This window comes from Canis lupus, chromosome 4 (genome assembly GCF_003254725.2).
Source record: "Canis lupus dingo isolate Sandy chromosome 4, ASM325472v2, whole genome shotgun sequence".
NCBI classification, from domain to species: domain Eukaryota; kingdom Metazoa; phylum Chordata; class Mammalia; order Carnivora; family Canidae; genus Canis; species Canis lupus.
The window spans coordinates 27,108,357-27,129,848 of NC_064246.1; the positions used below are offsets into that span (position 1 = coordinate 27,108,357).

The 21,492-nt window shown below is 39.4% G+C and overlaps 2 long non-coding RNA genes across 2 annotated transcripts in view; one reads left to right on the forward strand and one right to left on the reverse strand.

Moving 5' to 3' along the window:
- The window catches only part of LOC112651786 (uncharacterized), a 28,795-nt gene extending 10,585 nt beyond the window's left edge, over window positions 1–18,210 (forward strand). Inside the window, exons 2-3 of the long non-coding RNA XR_003131037.3 lie at window positions 8,233–8,326; window positions 16,377–18,210. This is a non-coding gene — a long non-coding RNA (uncharacterized LOC112651786). The remainder of the gene's footprint in view (window positions 1–8,232; window positions 8,327–16,376) is intronic.
- Window positions 1–21,492, reverse strand: part of LOC125754956 (uncharacterized) — a 56,409-nt gene that overhangs the window by 19,953 nt on the left and 14,964 nt on the right. The gene's annotated exons all lie outside the window — the stretch shown is intronic.

The window sequence follows — 21,492 nt, forward strand, 5'->3', positions numbered from 1 at the left end:
TATATTAAACTCATCTCTACATGGTGGCAAATGGTTACCAGCACTCCACATTTCCATTTTGTTAACTCAGCAATCACAATGGAAAGGGAGCTTCTTTTTTGCGATGACCCCAGCAAATAATTCCGAGTGTCTCCGTGACACATAGACTTGTACCATGTGCCAATCCCTGTACCAGTTTGAGACCAGAGAGTTGCAGTGCTTTGCTTAGCCTGTTAGTGTGCACTCCTAGAGTCCCAGGATGGAGTCAGCTGTGCCCAAACCACTTGAATTATATGTAAGGAAAGAGAGAAGAGATGGTTCTCCAAAGAAAACTAGGAAGCTATTATGTTAAAGGAAATGGGTGCAGGATAGGAAACTCTAAAGGAAACACCGCAGAGGCTTTAGAAATCCAGGTAGAGGGCAGCTAATGGACTAGATTTGAGTCAACAATAGCTAGATTTCAATGGAAGCAATTCAAAGATCACTGGGAGGAGCGCAAGCCGGGCAGGAGCACCAAGAGAATTTGAAGCATGGAGTTAAGTAGCCTTATAGAAATGCAAGCTGAACCCCAATACTCTGAGAGCAGTGGACTTTGCTTTTACTGTGGTCTCTTTCCTGGGCTGTTCATTATAGTAGTCACTAGCTATACATGGCTACTTAAATTTAAATTAATTAAAATTAAATAAAATTAAAAATTAAGTTCTCACATACACTATCCACTTTCCAAGTGCTCAATAACCACATGTGACTAATAGCTACCATGTTCTAAAGCACAGAACAAGATATTTTCAGCATTGCAGAAAGTTCTATCAGGTAGCATTGGATTAAACTACCACTTCCATCATTTAGGTTAATTTTCCCAAGAAACGTATGCGCTCAGACATCACACTTTTCTTTTGCTGTTCAATTTAAAATAATGAGAAAATGAGAGTAGAATTATTCTGCTAATGATAGAGCCAATATAGAATCTCCAACAAGAGGCTTAAGCCCAAACCTGAAATCCAATTAAAAATGTTGATTATCTATCCATTGCTCCACCTTGCCCCCTGTGTGCTCTCTTTTACTTTTCCTCTAAGCATGTCTTGTGAAATTGTGATTATTGGAAGCCAAGCAGGTTGATTAACAGACACCAATTAAGTATCTAGTGAAAAGAGAGAAGAATATGCTGATTAATTCCGGCTTTGGGGCTTCATGGCCCTCGACTGGTATTATGCAGAGTTCCAGCGGGGTTTTAGGAAACAATTCTCCAATTGCTCTGTCAGCCACCCATCGTGCACCCTGGATGGCCTGAAGATTATGACGAGAAACTGGAGTCCAGGACTGAATCTTCCTGTAACTGATGGCAAATATTTACAACTGCCATGTCCCCAAATTGCACTGCTTCCTATTTTAAGGGAAATGTCATGCTTTATAGAAGACATCCTTTGGATTTTATAAATGTATTGGAGAGGAATTTGGAGTGTGTCTGAGCATCCATCAGGAGAGAAAAAAGAGGGCAATGGTATGGCAACCATAATTTACTGAGCTCCTGCTGTAAGCAATCTCTGTGCCAGAGATATGACAACTAAGGCATTTAATTTACGTACCACACAAATGTAGGGATTATGCCCATTGCTACTGATGGTGAAACTGAGGCTTAGAGAGGTCAAGCAATTGTATGAACATTTCAAATTTGTCACTAAGTGGCATAGGTGGGACATAAACCCATCACTGTCTGCTACTAATTTCAAGCTCCTCACCACCCTGCACAACCTGTAGTATTTGCTGTACAGATAATCAATCTTGGCCCTTTGGTTGGGACCACCTCCTTCACTTCATCAGAAGTCCACACAGACTCCCGTTGGCAAGTCCTATGACTTTGGGAAGTGCTAAAGTTGGAGGTTTGTTATCTTTGCCCAGGGTAGATATGCAAGGATCCTGGCCCACTTCCTGTCTGCATGAATTCATGGAGTCATTTTTCTTCCAGCAAACAGTTATTGAGAATCTACTATGCATCCGGTGTTGAAGATATAGAAGTGAATAAATAAAGCATGCACTCTGTCTTCAAACAGCTCACAGTATCCTGGGCTAAATAGATATTTCAATCAACAAAGCAGAGTGGCGGGTATAATGATAGAGGAAACACAGGATTCTATGCAGCAGGCAGTGTTCCAAAGGTGGGGTGGTGGGAGGAGCAGCCAGAACCAGCAATGAAGGGATAAAATTAAAAATAATAATAGGGATCCCTGGGTGGCGCAGTGGTTTGGCGCCTGCCTTTGGCCCAGGGCGTGATCCTGGAGACCCGGGATCGAATCCCACGTCGGGCTCTCGGTGCATGGAGCCTGCTTCTCCCTCTGCCTGTGTCTCTGCCTCTCTCTCTCTCTCTGTGACTATCATAAAAAAAAAAAAAAGTTAAAAATAATAATAGACTTGAGGCTCCTGAGTGGCTCAGTTGGTTAAGCACCCAGGTCATGATCTCAGAATTGTGAGATGGAGCCCTACTGCAGGCTCCACATTCAGCATGGGGTCTGCTTGAAATTCTCTCCCTCTGCTCTTCCCCTCTCCACTCACACTCTTGCTCTCTCTCTCTCTCAAATTAATGTTTAAAATAATAATAATAATAATAATAATAATAAAATCAACTAAAAGCTAGACTTCTTTGTATCATCACCATATGATAATAAATTCTAAACAATGTCACTGATAAAATTCTCCTTCCCCAAATCATTTCTTGGTCTAAGTTCTAAATGATTACTGGAGTCACCATTGAGTTTGAGTAATATATATATAAATAGGAAATCAGCATATTTTTGTCCTTTAAGAAACATTCTGTTCTGTGTGAAAATTAATTCAGGATATCTTTGTTATACAGTCATCTTCCTGCCCCAACACAGACTGACAACACTCATGCACTTTGAGAGTTAAGGCCCTCCTGATCCAGACAAGCTCACTTCAGATGCAGCCTATCTCCAGCCTCTGCAGCACCACATATTACCAAATTTACAGTAGATTCACAATAAGCAATGATAGTGCAGCGATTAGAAAGATGAGAGGAGGGATCCTTGGGTGGCGCAGCGGGTTGGCGCCTGCCTTTGGCCCAGGGCGAGATCCTGAAGACCCGGGATCAAATCCCACATCGGGCTCCCGGTGCATGGAGCCTGCTTCTCCCCCTGCCTGCGTCTCTGCCTCTCTCTCTCTCTCTCTCTGTCTCTCTGACTATCATAAATAAATAAAAATTCATAAAAAAAAGAAAGATGAGGGGACTAGCGTTACTTATATAAACTACCCGTTGTAATAGTGTAAAGAAAGATTCTCATTTGTACGTGAAATATTTTACAGAATTTTGTAAATATCTTTTAAATTGACATTTAGTCTTTTAAAATGGCCAATTGCTTATTTTAAGCTAGGGAACAAATCAGGAAAAATAATGATGGCTATTAAGTCTTACGTGATTTCAGCTGAAGAGAATTTCATCATTTGGAAGAGGGAGGGGTTCAAGAAACCATCTGTTCTCGATGTCTGATGCACTAGGTTCAGCACTGGTGCTGGGAGCTCAAGAGGAGGCGCCCCACACCCATAGGCTTGAAAAAGACTGATGCATTCACAGAGTTCATGGTGACCATTAAGTCCATTGATAGGAGGTATGACCATTAGGCAGCAGGCTGCTGTTTCAACCACTTTATTATTTTTTTTTAACTTTACAGATTTTAACAACTTATCTTTTTAAAATAATTTCAGGCTTACATAAAATATGCAAAAAGATTTTTCAAATATCTTTCACCCAGAATCCACAGCAATTAAATCTAATCACAACTGATACAATATTATTGAGATACTACAATGATTATATCCATGTATCTTATTTAAGTATCACCAATTTCCCCACTGATAACCCTTTTCTTTGGTACAGGAGTCAATACAGGATCCCACACCATATTTAGATATTATTTCTCTAGTTGGTATCTCCTCCAGTTTGGGATACTTCCTCAGTCTCTGTTTTTCGTGACTTTAGCACTTTTGGAGGGCACTGGCCATTTATTTTGTACGCAGATGCTTAGTTTGAGTTTGTGCAATGTCTCCATGTGACTACATTCTGATTTAAATTTTTGCCAAAAATACTGAAAAGCTGATTTTGTGTCCTCTAAATACATATTAGGAAGCACATGGTTTATGCCATTCTGCTGATATTAACATCACTTTGTCAGGGGAATATGTGATAGGTGTCTTCACCGTGGTTATAATTTTTAATTGATAATTAACAAGTATACCATGTGGAGATATTTTGAAACCATATAAATATCCTGTTTCCCATCATACTTCCACTCACTAATTTTAGCATCCATGGATGATTCTCGTCTGAAATGATTATTACTGTGATGTTTCTCACATGGTGATTTTCCATTTCCACGTTTCCTTCTACATGTGTTAGCTGAACTTATGCTTTAAGGAAAAGCTGTTTCATTCACTCATTCATTCATTTATGTCAGTATATGTGTAAGTAGACATTTACAGAAATATTAGTATATAACTATCAGTGTAAAGCTATGAATTCTTATTTTAGTCAGTGGGTTATACTTATATTTATTTGGTTCCTCAAAGTTCCCTACATTCAGCTATTAGGAGCTGTTGGCTTCTGTGTCTTTCTAACATGTTCCTGTTTTTTGCTCTTGCTAGTGACATGTGTATTTGATTTTTAAGAAAACAGAATTTTGATATATTAATTAGATCTCATTTTCCTATTCTCAACATTAGATCATCTAACATTGGTTCATGGTCCTAGGATTCTGTGCTCCTTTCCCCCCACTCCCATTCACTTTTCCTCTTGTATTTCAGCTTGGGAAATTTCTATTGACCTACCTTCAGATTCACTGATTCTTTCCCCAACCATGTCTAGTCTACTGATAAGCCCTCAAGAGAACTATTTATATCTGTTCTCATATATTTTTTAAAAGAATTTATTTATTTATTTGACAGAGAAAGAAAGAGAGTGCAAGCAGGGAGAGCAACCAAAAGGAGAGGGAGAAGCAGATTTGCTGCTGAGCAGGGACGCTGACAGAGGGCTCAATCCCAGGACTCTGAGATCATGACCTGAGCCGAAGGCAGACGCTTAACCTGTTGAGCCACCCAGGTGCTCCTGCTATGGATTTTTTTTTTTTTTTTTTTTTGTAGCTTCTTGCCTCAAAGGTCACCCAGCTGTTTATTATTTATAAATATTGTCCACCATTTTTCCTGGATCCCTTAATATATTGGCCATAGTTATGTTTAATTCCTGGTTTGATGTTTCCAACATTTGGTTCACTTTTGAGTCTGATTCTGCTGATTAGTTTGTCTCTTGCCAAGGTATGCATTTTCATGCTTTCCAACATCTTACTGTTTTTGACTGAGTGGCAGAGATTGTGTGTAGACCAGAGCAGCTGAGGTAAATAGTCTTTATGCCTGGCAATAGGTGAACTTTTTCTGTCGGGCCATTAGTGTAGAGGTTTAGTCAATCTAGGTAGGACTTGGGGTTGGGTTTTGTTTTTACTGTTTCTTGTGTTACTTATAATGCATGCCAGCTTTAAATTCCTTAGCGCTGCCTTATGTTTATATTGGCGGCTCTGACATGGAATAGTGCTTCTCCATGCTCTTGTTCCACTCTCAACTGTCATCCCTCCCCCTGACACTGTGCCACAGGGTGGTTTCTTTCCATGCTCTTCCCCATTCTATACTTCAGTAACTTCTGTTTTTGTCTTTTTTTATTTTCTTCTTTGTGCTTTCTTGTATCTTTTTTATACTTTTGTCAAGCTGCACATTTAATTTCCTTATTTTCATTGTTTCATTTTTATGTATAAGATCACTTATGGTTATGCATGGTAACCTGGTGGCTATTTGGTTAAGTGTCCAACTCTTGGTGAAGTAGAGCCCCATCAGGCTCCACACTCAGCAGGGAATTTGCTTGAGATTCTCTCTCCCTCCCTCGGTCTGCCCCCCCACCTTTGCTCTCTCTAAAATAAAAACAAAATAAATCTTTTTTAAGAAAAAGATTCCTTATGGTTATGCAGTTCCCTGCAATCATTAATTTGTATGTATCCATAGATTCTGATAACCAGTGTTTTCATTATAATTAATTTTTTAAGATTCTACATTTCCAATTTATATTTTCTCTTATGCAAGGTTGTTTTTCGATTCCATGTAGAAGGACATTTGGGAGTTTTAATTTTCTTAATGATATCTAAGCATTTGTTTTTGTATTGTGATCAGTTTTATTTACATTTCTACTTTATGAGAATTATTGCCTATTTCTTTGTGACTGGTTATAGGTTAAATTTTGTGACAACCAATGAGTATTTTAGAAGAAGGCATAGTCTCTATTATCAGTGTGTTTTTCATGTAGAGTGTGTGTGTGTGTGTGTGTGTGTGTGTGTGTATACTGTTTATTCATGAAAGTTCACAGATTTTTCCTTTATTTCTGAGGTCACATAGTTTTATATGCTATGTCTCAGTGTTGATCATCCAAGGTTGATTTCCCAAGGATGAGCCCTTTCAATATATGGATTGTTTCTGGAAAAGAATATTGAATTAAAGTTTTGAATATTACGTATGTTCCATTAGTTTCCTTTTCTTGTTCTGAGCCTCCAATTATATGCATATTACTTCTTCTTTGCTATCTTCCATTACTAAAATTTCTTTCCTGACTTTTTTCTCCTTTCTTTACTTCATTTTCATTATCTTGGCTGTTTCCTACCTTTATTCAATACCATTTATTAAATTTTTGTTTGAACCTATTTCACTTGAGCATCTTATAATTTACACTTCTGAAATAATTTTGATTATTTTTGCTTCAACAAACCATCCGTTCCATTTTTCCTGTTTTTTTTTTTTACCTATTTCCATTTTTTTCTTTTTTGAATTTCTGATTCAAAGTGATTTGTTATGTTTTCAAATGTTCACCTGTGTATATTTAATTAACTTTGCAATGTTGTCTTGTGAGGTTTTTTCCTCATGATTTGTTTTTCTTTTTCTTTTTCTTTTTCTTTTTCTTTTTCTTTTTCTTTTTCTTTTTCTTTTTCTTTTTTTTCTTTTTCTTTTTTCTTTTTCTTTTTCTTTTTCTTTTCTTTCTTTCTTTCTTTTTTTTGAGGGACAATTTTCATCAAATGAAATGTTTTGGCTCTTGTTTTCTGATTTTTTAATAATAACTTTGGGTAGACTTTTTAAATGTCTTTCTTTGATTTTCAAAGTTTTGTTGATATTTAGAAGATTTCTAATTCAGTATGGCCCTCTTCTGCCAGTATAGCAATTCCTTAGTGGAGAGAAAGAGAGAGAGAGAGAGAAAACACATGATGTGGGAGATGTTCTGTGCCCATTATTTATTGGGTTTTTGTTTGTTTGTTCTCTGAAATAACCTTAAAATTTTCCATTCACCATTCAGTTGTTAAGGGGGTCCTCTCTCTTTTTGCATCTTCTTCTCCCTGAAGTCATGCCTCTCAAAAACTACCATTTCAAGTCATGTGCACTTTTAAGAATCTTTTTTGTTAATAATAATCAGATCTATCAATAAATATTTTTAGTATTTTTACACATAAGGTGAACTTTGTCTTTCTATGGTTTTAGAAAAATGTATGTCCAGCTTTAGCTCCCATCTTCTCTTTTTCTTATAGTCTTTCTCAAACTGCCTTTGCTTATGATAAACAGACTTTGGTGAGAGTATGAATGAGAGCTCACTGGGATTTTTTAATTTTTACTTCTGTAATTATTTTGAAGTTTGGTAAATCTCTGTGTATTAGCTATTCTGAGATTTTGAGTTTTGTGTACTATTATTTGTTCTTCCTGTTGTTCTGTATTATTTTTACAGATTATATGGCTTATATAGACCTAGGTAGCAGCTACTATTTTCAAGTACCCAGAAGCCCCCTATGTAATATTGTACAACACTACAGTTTTATTATCAAAGACAAAAAACTTGAGGGAATTTGAACAGTATATCCCAGCTCATACAGCTGGCACCTGACAAGCTGAGAACAATAGAGTGTAGTGATGGGAGCCCAAACTGTAGGGTAAAATAAATCTGGTTTTAAGTACTGGTTTTCTAGCTGTGTGATCATTCACCATTTATTTAACTGCTCTAAACTATCCATATCTGTGTTCAAAAAAACGGAGATTATAGTATTTACCCCTTGGTTCTTCAGTGCAAACTAAATGAGACAACTTTTTAAAATCTCAAATATAATGTGTCTCAATAGATATAAATAGAAGCCTCTCTTCCCCAAAATGTTCTCTTTACAACTTTTTTTCCAGAGTTCTACAATACCTGTTGCATGTCTAGTCAGAAAGCGCTTTGACCAACCCAATCTTGACTTGCTCCAGGGAAGAATTAAGTTCATCCCAGCATGTGAGTATTAAACATGGTTCTGATAGTTTTAAAACATCAAAAGTAATATGTCAGATTCAGAACGTAATTTGAGTATCTAATCTCCCATTGGATGCTTAAACTGCCCCAGAAGATCTCATCAATTGGTTATTCATTTCATTTTGGATCTCCAATTGCAAATAAAAATAATCACTGTTTCCTAAGCAGCTTATTTTTTTTCTTATGTTAAAGTGACATCTTCCTCCCTTCAACTTCCAGTCACTGGATCCAGTTTTGCCAACTTAAAGTCACCACAATAATTCTACTTCTCAGTGATCCAAGGGCCTCCAAAATAGATCTGGCTCACTGGGGTTGTTATTTGAAACCAAGTGTTCTACTAAGCCTTTCTTCCAAGACCGTGGAGACTCCATTGTTTTAGTGGTTGGTTCTGCTCTATTTGCAGAAATAAGTAGGCTTTTGCATGATTGTCCCTAGGATAGATTATAGGATGATGATGTTTTCTCCTTTCTACTAAGTGTACCAGACCTCTCTAAGAAATGCCTCCTTTGGATCTTTTCTAGTGTCCTGACCTTCCATACAGAGCACAGCATCTGTGGCAGTGGTTTCTCTTCTGGAGGCTTAAATGCATTATTTAATTATAGGATATAGACATGTCCCCAGCAGTACTCAGGACCAGTAACAAAAGCTATTACTTATGATTTTCTCTAATGCTTCATCTTTTTAGACTTTTTTGGGAATAGATTTTCTTACTCTTTCTCTCATTCTCCCCATTCCTGGCAGCATTTTATTCTATTTGATTGAATAGGTCAGTTACATAAACTGATGGTGTTGTGCAGAAAAATGATACAAATATAAAGGAAGCTTTCAACAAGCAAGTTATATAATGCACCTAACTTTTAGATATCATTAGAAGTAGACATCATGGAACCCATTTTAGTAGTAAACATAACTACAAGACAGCAAAATAGTAGAGTTGTTAGCTCTAGCTTACCCATCATGATTTCATGCTTCACCACATCAGGCCACATGTTATATACATTTTTCATTTAGTCAACACAATCACCAAACCCATAAAGCATCTGATAATCAAATTTCCCCAAACCAGTGATTATCATCCACAAAACTTTGATATTGATAATATCAGTATTTTTTTTATTTTTTTTATTTTTATTTATTATTTATGATAGTCACACAGAGAGAGAGAGAGAGAGAGGCAGAGACACAGGCAGAGGGAGAAGCAGGCTCCATGCACCGGGAGCCTGACGTGGGATTCGATTCCGGGTCTCCAGGATTGCGCCCTGGGCCAAAGGCAGGCGCCAAACCACTGTGCCACCCAGGGATCCCGATAGATCAGTTTTAGTGAGGACTATGTGCCTTCTAGGTTAGATGTTTTGTACTCGTTTAATTTAATCATCACAAAAACCCTATAAGTATTCCATAGATCATGCCTTTTCCTAAATTTACCTTAAAATATCTCCTTCTCTTCACCCAGTTTCTTGGAAGAATCTCTACTCTAGGACTTTCTTTTGCAGCCCATTGAAATTTGGCTCCTGCCCTCACCATTCTGTTAAAAACTCATCACCAATAATCATTTTATTGACCAATTCTTGTCCTGTTGGAACTTTCCCAAAGACTGACATTGTTGACTACTGCCTTGTTCACATAATTTTCTCACAAGTATTATTACCCCCTTTTTACAGATGAAGAAATTGAGGCTTCCATGTGTTGAATAATTTGCCCAAGGTTACACAACTAGCAAGTCAAGGAGCCAGATTTGATAGACAGTTTATGCCCTTTGTCTCAACTAGGCAATCTCATATCTCAAAACTCAAACCATATAGTTCCTTAACCAACTTTAGTCCAAAGATATTCACTTCATTTCTGTGACTATTCTTTGAGATTGAGATTCCAAGATCTTAAACTAAAATTATGACTTACTACTCACAACAGTCTTCAGGTAAACCATGCCTTCTTAAATGATGTCATGTCTCCAGTTCCCTCAATCCTCTTTTCCCTGGTCACACTGCTATATTTTCCTGAAAACCCAGCACCAGATACAGAGTCATTTAGTCACTCTCCTTCTAAATAGTTGCCGTCTGCAGAAAAAGAGTATCATTTCAGCAACATCTTTCCGGCCCTTACAATTCATATTCCCATCCCTTCCCTTTAATTATTTCCATAAGTTCAATACTCCACCTCTGCCCCTTTACTTTCAACAGATGATGAAGCCTTTTTCAGTATAATGGAGGTCACAGAAGTATGAAATAAGCAAATTTACCTCTTTTTCCCCCAAAACTTATTTTCATTCATTTTCATCTTCCCATACCTACACTTCAAAATTAGTTGCATGTTAGAATCCCATCAGAAAATTATAAAATTCCCAATACCGAAGTAGAACTCTAGATCATATAAATCAGCATCTCTTGCAGGTGGGATCCAGACCTTGAGATAGATAGATAGATAGATAGATAGATAGATAGATAGATAGATAATTTAAGATTTTATTTATTCATGAGAGACACAGAAAGAGGCAGAGACACAGGCAGAGAGAAGCAGGCTCCCTGCGGGGACCCTGATGTGGGACTTGATCCCAGGACCCCAGGATCATGCTCTGAACCAAAGACAGATACTCAACCGCTAAGCCACCCAGGCATCCCACACATTGATATATTTTTAAAGCACCTCAGTTGATTCCAGTGAACAGCCAAATTTGTGGACCACTGCTTTAATTTCAAATATTCTTACAGCAATTTCCTAAACCAGCCTGATTATAAGGGTCACTTGTGATGCTTATTATATATTGACATCCCCTAGTCCCCCTGGTGGATCTTCTAAATTAGTAGATTTAGAAGATCTGAATTGGGGACAGTAATAGTTTTAACTAATACCCACAGGTAATTCTTGTTTATAGATTAATTTAGGAAATGCCACTCCAAATTTTTCTGTATTTCCTGTCTGATATATTTGCAATCTATCAGCTTCTCCTTTGAGTTAAAATATCTTTCAGTATTTTTCATTCTTAATCATCTTCCTTCTGCTATGTATCTTCTTAAAATTATAAATATGACTCTTATCTCTCTTTTTTTAAGATTTTATTTATTTATTCATGAGAGGATTGGCAGAGACACAGGCAGAGGGAGAAGCAGGCTCCCTGCAGGGAGCCTGATACAGGACTCAATCCCAGGACCCCGGGATCACTCCCTGAGCTAAAGGCAGATGCTCAACCACTAGCCACCCAGGTGCCCCACCTCTCATCTCGTTTTATCATCAAAAGTATTGACAGTGTCTCCCATTCAGTTTTCACCCAAGGATAATCTGGCTTCTATCCATACTGTTCTTCTAACTCAGGATTGCCAAGAATTACCCCAAAGGCTTTTCTGTTCTGTTTGGTTTTTAACTAAATTCACTTCCTTGTAGCATTTGCCATTAACCATCTCCCTATTCCAGAAACATTATTCTCCCCTGATCTTTCTCCTACTTCCTTGACCAGTCTTTCACTGTCTTTTTCAGTGATGCAGTTCTCTCTGTCCTCTCCATTAGTATTTTCTATAGGATTCCTACTTTTCTCCCTGTTCTCTTCTCAGCCACACTCTTTTTGGGTGTTCTCATCCATTCTGTGGCTTCAACCACAGCTACATACTGATTAGTTTCACAATTATATGTCCAGTTCTAAGCCCTGCATTATCAAATTCAACAAGCCACCAATTAACCTGTAGGTGTTTCCAGTTCATCATGTCCCAAAGTAAACTCAACATTACTCTGTCTATATCATCCTTGTCTCTGCTGCCTCTGTTAACATCACCCACTTTGAATCACCCAGCTAGAATTCTTGGAATAATTCCTGGTGTTATTGATTGCATCTGAGTTTACATGAGCCCATATATTATTAAATCTCTTCACACTGGCACCACACCAAACTGAGGAATGATCTCCTGCATACCTCGCCTCAACAATTTGCCCCAACCATATTTCCAGCTCTGTATTCTGACCTCCACCAACTTTCATGAGCTTCTCACCTCAGTGATCTGGTAGCTCACTCTTACCTTTGGATCATCTTCCATGCTTGGCTCTTACAGACTGTTTCCATGGTGATATTCTTGGCTATCCTCTTAGACTAAATTTCTCCCTTGGCTGTGCTACCTTAGTTGGCTCTGTGCAAATTTTTCTCAAAGTCCTACACTCCCCCAAGACCAACTTTCTTGGAACAGATGCCAAGGTAACCCTTCAGCCGTATTTGCCCTATCCCTAAGAGCAGGAGCTTGATCTATTATATTTATGAAACATTTCTCACATTTTTGTTCTTTTCTCTATTCCCTGATCAATCTTAATCCAAGATTTTATATTCTTTTTGCCTGGAACTATTATAATAGTCTCTGGCTAGTGTTTCCTTGTCTCCACATAGCCATCTGATTGCATTATTCCTCTGCTTAAAATAAGTAATTGCTTTTATTGCCTATAGATGAAAAAATCTGAATTCCTAAGCTTGCCATATAAATCTTTCCTTTGGTTCCCATGTAAATTTCTAGCCTTTTCTCCAACCAATTTGTCCCCTAAAGTCTCCTTCTGTATTCCTTGTCCTTCTCATTTCATTGATCTGGTCTGTTTCCAGACCTCTCTCTCTCTCTCTCTCTCTCTCTCTCTCTCTCTCTCACACACACACACACACACACACACACACACACACACACACCATACATTCTGGCTACACTGAATCTGTAATATCTTTACCCACCTTACCCACTTAAGGTTTCTTGAATGTGTAGCCCCAAACTTTCTTATTTTATCTGAACTTTTTTTGAACTTTTCTCTGAACTTTTTTGCCCTAGTAAGAATTTATTATGTTCATCTGTGTTTTTAACTATAGCACCTAACATACTATACTGCAGTCATGCACACAAATAGCTATCTTCTCTATTATACTGCAAATTCTTCAAATGCGAGGACTGTGCTTATTCCCTCTTTTTGCTCTAGCAGCTAGTTCTGTGCCTGACAAATAGAAAGCACTCCATGAATATTAGTTGGGTGAATGGAATTGCTACAGTCTTTTTGGCCAGGGGTTGCAAACTGCAGCTAGCAGGCCAAATCAGGTCCCCTGCCTGTTATTGTAAACAAAAGTTTTATTGGAACACAACCACTTCTACTCATTTACATATTGCCTGCAACTCTGTTCATGCTATAATGGTAGAGTTCAGTAGTTGCGACAGGGATGATAAGGTCTACAAAGCCTAAAATATTTACTATTTGACCTTTACAGAAAAGGATTTGATGACCCCAGCTTCTGGTCACTGAAGAGTATGCTCTGTAAATGTTAAATGCAATTTTATATGAAAAGTAAAATTTTTATCTCTGATATCATTGTTCCAATTTGCTGCTAATTTGTTCATGCTGGATCCCATGCCTTTAACTGCATCAAGGGTAGAATGTTCCTTACTGGAACAAAAAATATTTCTGTCCAAGAATCTCTCAAGCTTCTCATTTCCTTCTTTGGGAGTTCTGTTCATCTGCCATGAGGCCCTTCTCTTATTTTGCTGAACCACTGGATGGTTTGGAAAAAATTGCTCTGGAATCATAGGCTTAGAAGATTTAAAATAAGGCAAAATATTTCTCCTGGGAAATATATTAAAAACTTTGTGTATTTATGGCTTTCCCCAGCCCAGATTCATAAGTCTAAAATAATCAGCCAGCGCCACTGGGAAGAACAGGCTTCCCGGCTGATCCAGGAAGAGACGTATCCCATGAACGCCTTGTGTCCTTACACGTTGCTTTGGCAGGGTGTTAATGGGATTACCAACGCTTCATTTGGAGAAGGTTTGGCCCAGAATATATATCTGGATTGTACCTGAATACCAAAGGAGGGCTTCCTGCATCATAAACATCCCTGAGCCCTTGCATAGATGTTAAAACCTTGGGTGCCTTTGTTGTGGTCCTTAATTCTGTTAATCGCCCTAGGTAAAGATTAGCTGCTCTTGTCAATTTAATTCAGCTTCAAACAAAGCAACAAGGTCACTATTTTTTCCCCTTCTCTCTCTCTCTCTCTCCCTCTCTCTCTTTGCAGCACAGAGGATTGAGTTGTCATGTAGCTCTAATAGGCAGCGCGGGGAATCGTTAGCTCACCTCAACGCCCTGACTGATGGGCACTTCACTTCAATCATCTGCCTGAGCAGTAGTGGCCCAGTACTATTGACACTGTGTCAGCTGCGAGAGAAGATGCCTTAATCGGCCTCGACACCTTCTGCATTGATTTGACAAGTTGCTGTAATGACCTTCTTGTTTTTCTGAAGGATTACTGTTTACTCGGGAGGTGCTGCTGACTAAATATACTGCATCGTCATGGAAACGCTGATGGTGGAGGCTGCCTCCCCATTGATAGCAGACCGAATATTTCCACGAATTGGTCTGTCCTGATAGGGCTAATCCCAGCCCCACTAATCGGACCTACTCCAAAGAGCCAACCGAAATTAGGGACCATCCTGGTCAGATCCCCTGTTAAAGATAGTTTGCTCCAAAACTCTTATTTTTCCAAAATTCATGTCTGAGCTCTCCTTTTAGAGAGAAGGCACTGTTTGCTGTGACCACCTCCTGAGTGCACCTGGAACTTATTACCATTTACATTTTATTGAAGGAGGCTGCCTCTTCCTGGACAGACGCACCCTTGCACTAGAAGAGGCCGTAGAATGGATACAAAGAGAAAACACTTTGAGCACCTGCCATGTACCTGGCAGTGGGTTCGCTCTGTTACGTTTATAAATAAGAGTTGCTCTATACATGTTAGTTATTATTATTATTATTATTATTATTATTATTATTATCCTATTTCATCAATTCCAAGGTACAAGATTTGCTCATCCTAATATTTCTGAAGTCGGAAATAGTTGTGATGTAGTTGGAAGAAAACATTCTATTGACACCTTCTGGTGAGAACAAAAAACAACAGCATTAGAGTGTCTTAGAGTCAATATTGCAGATTTTTGCAGTGAGCGTTTTATATGGATTACTTGTCTGAATCCTTACACAATCTTACACAGTTATCCATTGCATTTGGCTGCAAGTAACAGACACTTGACTACAGAGGACTAAGCACAACAGGATTTATTTGTCTCAAACAGCAAGAAGTCCAGAAGTAAGAAGTTGCTGGCCTTTTGCAACTCGATGTCAAAGCCAAGGTCCCAGCAATTCTCTTTGTCTTTCCTCAAGGCCCCCAGATAGCTGCTGAAGCTGAAGACATCACATCCTAATTGCAGATAGAAAGAAGGAATAAGGGGTATCTGGGTGGCTGAGGGGGTTAAGCATCTGCCATTGGCTCCAGGTCATGATCCCAGAATCCTGGGATCAAGCCCTGCATCTGGGCTCCCTGCTCAGTGGGGAGCCAGCTTCTCCCTCTTCTTCAGCTCCTCCTACCCCCATCTCTCACTCCCTCTTTCTCTCAAATAATAAAATCTTTTTTAAAAATGAAAGAAGAAAGGAAACCAAAAGAGTATCAGTTTAATCAGCCCCCTTCCTAAGGATTCCTCTACATTTCTCTCTTAAAATCTTTCCCTTTTCTTTTCTTTCTTTTTTTTTTTTTTTTTTTTTTTTTTATCTTTCCCTTTTCTTGACCACCCCTATATGCAAGGAAGGCCGGGTCTTTCTAAAATTATGCCATATTGCCACCTCTACCAAAACTGGCATTATGTTACTAAGGAAGAAGAGCAGAATGGATATTGAGTGTGTCTCTGACTTCCCCTATGAGTAAGTATTATACGTCCATTGTACATGAAATTGAAGCTTAAGAGGGGAAGTGATTGAAGCCTCACCCTTGTCTGATGAAATTCTTATTCTTATTCCTTTATTCTTATTCTTATTCTTGTTCTTATTCTTATTCTACAGATAAAAGATAAACCAAGCTTACAGAGATTAGGTAACTTGACCTCATTGTCTCACATTTAATTTACCCTTGAATTTTAGTACTATGTACTATATACCACAGGTCATTCTGGGGAAGGCTTATATTCAACGGCAAGATAATTTGGGGAGGAAAGGAGGAACTGGGCTAGGAAACATGATTGAGAGTATGTTTTTCTTCTTCTTCCAGGGATCCAGCCAGTGGTCATGGGTAGAACCCATCTTCACAGATGTCTGTGATTTGTTTGATGTTTATCAAGCGTGCACAGAATGTCTGGCTGCTTTTCCAAGAATCTTGGATGGAGACCATCTGCCCATCTTTTACTGCCTACTTTAAGACTTATTGGCCATGCAAGTGTTTTATCTCTTGGGCTTTTGTTGACTTCTGCTTTCCCTGGGAAAATCCTGAGCAACTGCAGCTGTGATTTAGAAGATGCTTGAGAAAAAAAGTGGTTGAGACCTGGGTAAAGGGTAATGGAGTGGAAAGTCCCAAGTGTGATAAAATTGGGAGAGATGATTAGCTGAGGTAATCTGAGTCAAGGTACCTAAGTAGGGAAGGTGGAGAGGTGGTTTCTACTTCTGATTCCCCTTTTCCCTCCCCACCCTACCTCTCAATACACACTACATTCCATGTGGTTATGATGAGGCATTAATCATGGAACCCCATTTAGCCCCTGGCCCTAAACTGGGCACAAGTCACTAGGCTAGACCCAAAGTGTGAACAGATCTAATGGTTATCCCAGTGATTTGGGGCGTGACCCAAGTAGAGCCAGTCAGAAACCTCCCTGAGCTTATACATGTTGACTGAAAGAATGGTTTTCTTTCTCTTCAATCATGGGCCATTAGTGTAAAGGCCTGAGGATGCTAAAAATCATCTTTATCACTACCTGGAAAGAGCCTATCTGAGAATGACACAATCATACAGTGGAAAGTGAATCCAGACATGGAAAGATAGCCAGAGAGCCCTGACAACATCATCAGAGCACCTGGATCTAGCAATGCCTGAAGCTATATATCTTATAACCCATTTCAAATTAGGTTAAACAAAGTAACAGCAACCGAACAACAAAGAAATTCACTGTCTGCTGTAACTGGAAACTTTCTATCATCTTTGATAAAAATGGTCCTGACTAATATCTAGGAATGAAGCAGCACTTCTAAATAAGCCCAAAACATAGCCAACTAAAAAGTTTAAAGGAACATCAACAAGGCAGTTGTGCAAGACTGTATGGAGAATAAGTAAAGAGTGAATTGGGAAGAATGGTTCAAAGTTGAGTTTGAGAACGTGGAAGATGAGATATAACTTTTTATTTTTGAGATATAACTTTACATAGTGACATATATATATACATATATACACATACACCTATATACACACACCTGTATATGCACCTGTATATACACACCTGTATATGCACACATGCGCATACATAAATATACACTGTATTATCTCAAGGATCTACATGTGTGTGTGTATGTGTATACCGTTATTTTTCAGATCTACTAGAGTACTGTTGCGATTGAATTAGTAGTGCTTGGAGACAAATATGAATTTTCTATACAATCCTTTTCATCATTTTCTAAAGCAACAAATATGAAGAAAAGATTCACACTACTTCACCAAAAGGTCAATGAACTTTTTTTTTTTGCTGTGGTCTGGTGGCTCACTGAAAACTCTCCCCATCTCTTTCTCCCAGAAGAAGCCTGAGACACGCAAAACCTGACGCTGTGTCCCTAGTTCGTAAAGCCACTTCTTTAAACTTTTTCCTTTAATGAGTTTAAAAATTCAATAATAACTATGCATATTGGTGCAGAATCAGCTGTGTCATCCTTGTTTGCGTTTTTCACTATTAAAATCATGTATTTATAAATATCTTCATGGAAGGACGCATGCATATTTCATATGCCGTCCTAGATGTGCTTTCTACCCAGGTTGTCAGGAAGCAAAATACAGGCATATATGAATTGTTCAACTAGATCATATGCGACTTAGTGAAATAAATACTAAGATGACAGACTCTTAACAGTGATTCACTGTAAAATTGCTAATAGACTGTACATTGTCTGTTATGCCCACATTGTGTTTCCACTGAGTCAAATTAAAGGGTGAGGAAAGTTAGATTTGTGTGTCACTCTAAATTGAAACATGCTTCAATATGCTACTTGAGCATAATAAAAGAATACCTATATACCACCGTATGTTGGCATGGTAATGTATTAAGCCAAGATAAATGGGGCAGTCATCTGAAGCAGAAAGTAATGATAGCCAAATCAGCAGTTAACAAGCTGGGTGCCTGACATCTATCAGGTTTTGAGAGAGAGAAAAAACAGGAACAGTCCTTCTGATCAACCTCTGATGAGGGGGGAAAAAGAAAGTCCATGGGATCTTGCTAACCCATTTCTAAAAAGAAGAGTCGCTTTTCTGAATGATTTAGAGGCAGCAACGGGTAGGAGGATTAGAACTCCCTACTCACACTCCTCCTCATGCCACCACCCCTGCGCCCCAACCGTGTCACCCCAGGATAACTGCCAGATGCCTCAAGGTACCCAGAGAACAGAAAAGAAAATTCAAACTGGAATTTATGTTTCAGAACTTAAGTGATATATATATATTTTTTTTGCTTCCTGTGTTTTATTTGTTTGTTTGTTTGTTTCAGTGTGGTTTGGGTTTTGGTTTAGTTTCTATCTCAGTGAAAGATTTGCACTACTCTGGCATTCCAGACTAGAATGCTGTCTCACTTAGGGAGCACAGTAGTGATATTGTGCTTCTTTGGGGTTCACGACCGAGCTCACTGACCCTGCAGGGTCAGCCACTCTATCCACAAAGGAAGCAGAAGCAATTGTGCTTATGGTACCCCAGGGCTGCCCCATCTATTCTCTTTTCCCATCCCTCGGTGTCTCCCATCGCTCTTTGAGTTTACTCTACTGCTCTCATTTTCTTCATGCTGCATTTTTACTTGTTCCTAAGAGCTACCCACTTAGGTACCCATGCTCACAGGCTACCCCTTAGATGTGGCTCCTAGATTTTTGCTATCCATTTGTGATTGTGGCCATAAAACATTTCTGGAGACTGCATATGTCCACCTCTGTGAGCCCTGGGGCAACTTTCACACGGACCAGTCAATGAATGAACTGGTCAACAAAAATCACAATAAATATGTGCGTAGATTATGCCGGGCAGAGCTGTGGATGCATGTGTCTGTCGCAGTCCGGTGGTCAGAAAGAGCACAACCACTATGCAGGTGAAGACATTTTATCAGGGAATCCCAAGAGACCCCTCTGCTCCCCAAGTCCCAGGCCAGGTCATGGATAGAAAGTACGTATCCCCTTAAGCTCCTCCCTATGACTGTATTTATGAGGACCTATGATCACTATATATTATCTTTCCTGGGAAAACATTTGCATATTAATAGAAGTCTCATGATGATCCCATAGGTTAATAGGAATGCATATCATGGGATTTGGAACCTTCTGAGCAGCCAGTGGGATCATCTAGTTCTCAAGATCATTTGCAGAAACAGTCCCCTATGTGATTGCCATAAAGAGCTGGGTTTTATCATGGAGAAAGCCACACCATGGACTTGTGTGTGTTTATTATTCCCATGCAGCAAAAGAAACATGATGTCAATGCAACCTGGGACAAATTCCCCAAGAGAACATGGAAGAAGGCCCAATAAGTGATTGGAAATCCAACTTGCCTTTCATATCAAAAGATGACTTTACTTTTTGGAAACCACGAACCCCATGTGGTAGCTCTATGGAAGTTTTCTTGGCGGGGGAGTGATCCTTCCTGGAATGTGTGAGAGCTGCATTAAATTCACCTGGCCCCTCAGTATCACCTCCCATCCTTTGCTAGCCATACACTTCCGAGTTCTGACCATTACCTCCATTTCCCAAAGTGGCATCTGCCTGTTGCCTCCAGGCCTACAGACATTCTCTCCTCCTTCCTCTCACCCTGCAAACCTCTCAAAGAGAATCTAGATCTCAGTTTCTGTTCTTCTTATTTACAACACTATCTCTGAATCAGTGGTCCTCCAAGTGAGGTCCTCAGGCCACCAACACTGACATCATATGGGAGTGTAATCAAAACGCAAATTCTTGAGCCCCTGTCCTGTTTATCCCTTTCAGAGCATGAAGACAAAGAACCAAGCAGTTAACACTGATTGTGAGGCCTCACCCATCAGTCCAGTTGTCCTTCAGAGCAGAGAATGTGCCTGTTCTTGCTTGTATGCTTTGTGTCCAGGTGATGCTACTAGAGGACTGACACATAGTAGGGCCTCAATAAATATCTATGGGATGAATGAACAACTCAACAGTGAATGAGAGGCAGAAGCATCAGGTGGTGAGCTGTCCAGGCTCTGGAGCCACCTCAAACCCTTGCTCCTACATTCCTGATTGTGTAGCCCTAGACAGTTTACTCCAGCTCTGTGCAGCTTCCTAGAACAGGCACAGTAATGGCCCCAATTTCATAGGCTTGCCATGTAGCTGTGGTACATTAATACTGGTGAAGTACTTTGAACAATGCATGGCATCCAGTAAACATCTGCTATTACGAGTCTAAGAAAGGACTTTAACTCTCACATAGTCATGGTGTCAGAGGATTTCACTGGATTTCCCCCAAATACTTGGAATGAGAGTGTATAATCTATTGTCCTATTTCCTGATACTTTTCAACACAGCACCTGAAGAGCTTCTTCTAATGATGTACTTTTCCACCCAAATAATGGTTTTTTTCAATCTAAGGCTGACTTGAGGGGAGCAGGGATTTGCTGACCAGTCCCCCTCTCCTGGCCCTCTCACTTCCCTTTCCCCCAGCGCCTTTTTTTTTTCCCGTCCTTCCCCTCGTTTCTTTCTCGTCTTCTGTTCATTTCCTCTCTCGGCCTCCCCTTCTCTCTGTTCGCACGCTAATGACCCTCCTTGCTCTTCCTCTGTCTTCCCCTGTGCTCTGGAGCTCTCATAGCTGGTTTCTGTCAGAACTTTCACATGCCACAAAGAATCTGACATGTCCAACCAAGATATATAAATGACTCTTAACCGTTCATGGTTCCTAACCCAAATGAACATGATAAGAAAGTGTTGGGGGGAGGGGGACGGAATTAAGGCAAATGAAGTCCTCAAAGTGATTTTGCTCATCAAACCGGCAACTGAGCTTCTCTACCGTGATTTCAGCTGAGAGCATGTTGTTACAAAGCTGTCTGAACAGCAAAGGCAGGATGGGCTACCCAGGGACTGTCTCCGGGGTTCCCAGGACCCCAACCTACCACCTAGCCCACCACTTCCAGGCAGAAGGCCAGTCTCCCAGGGCG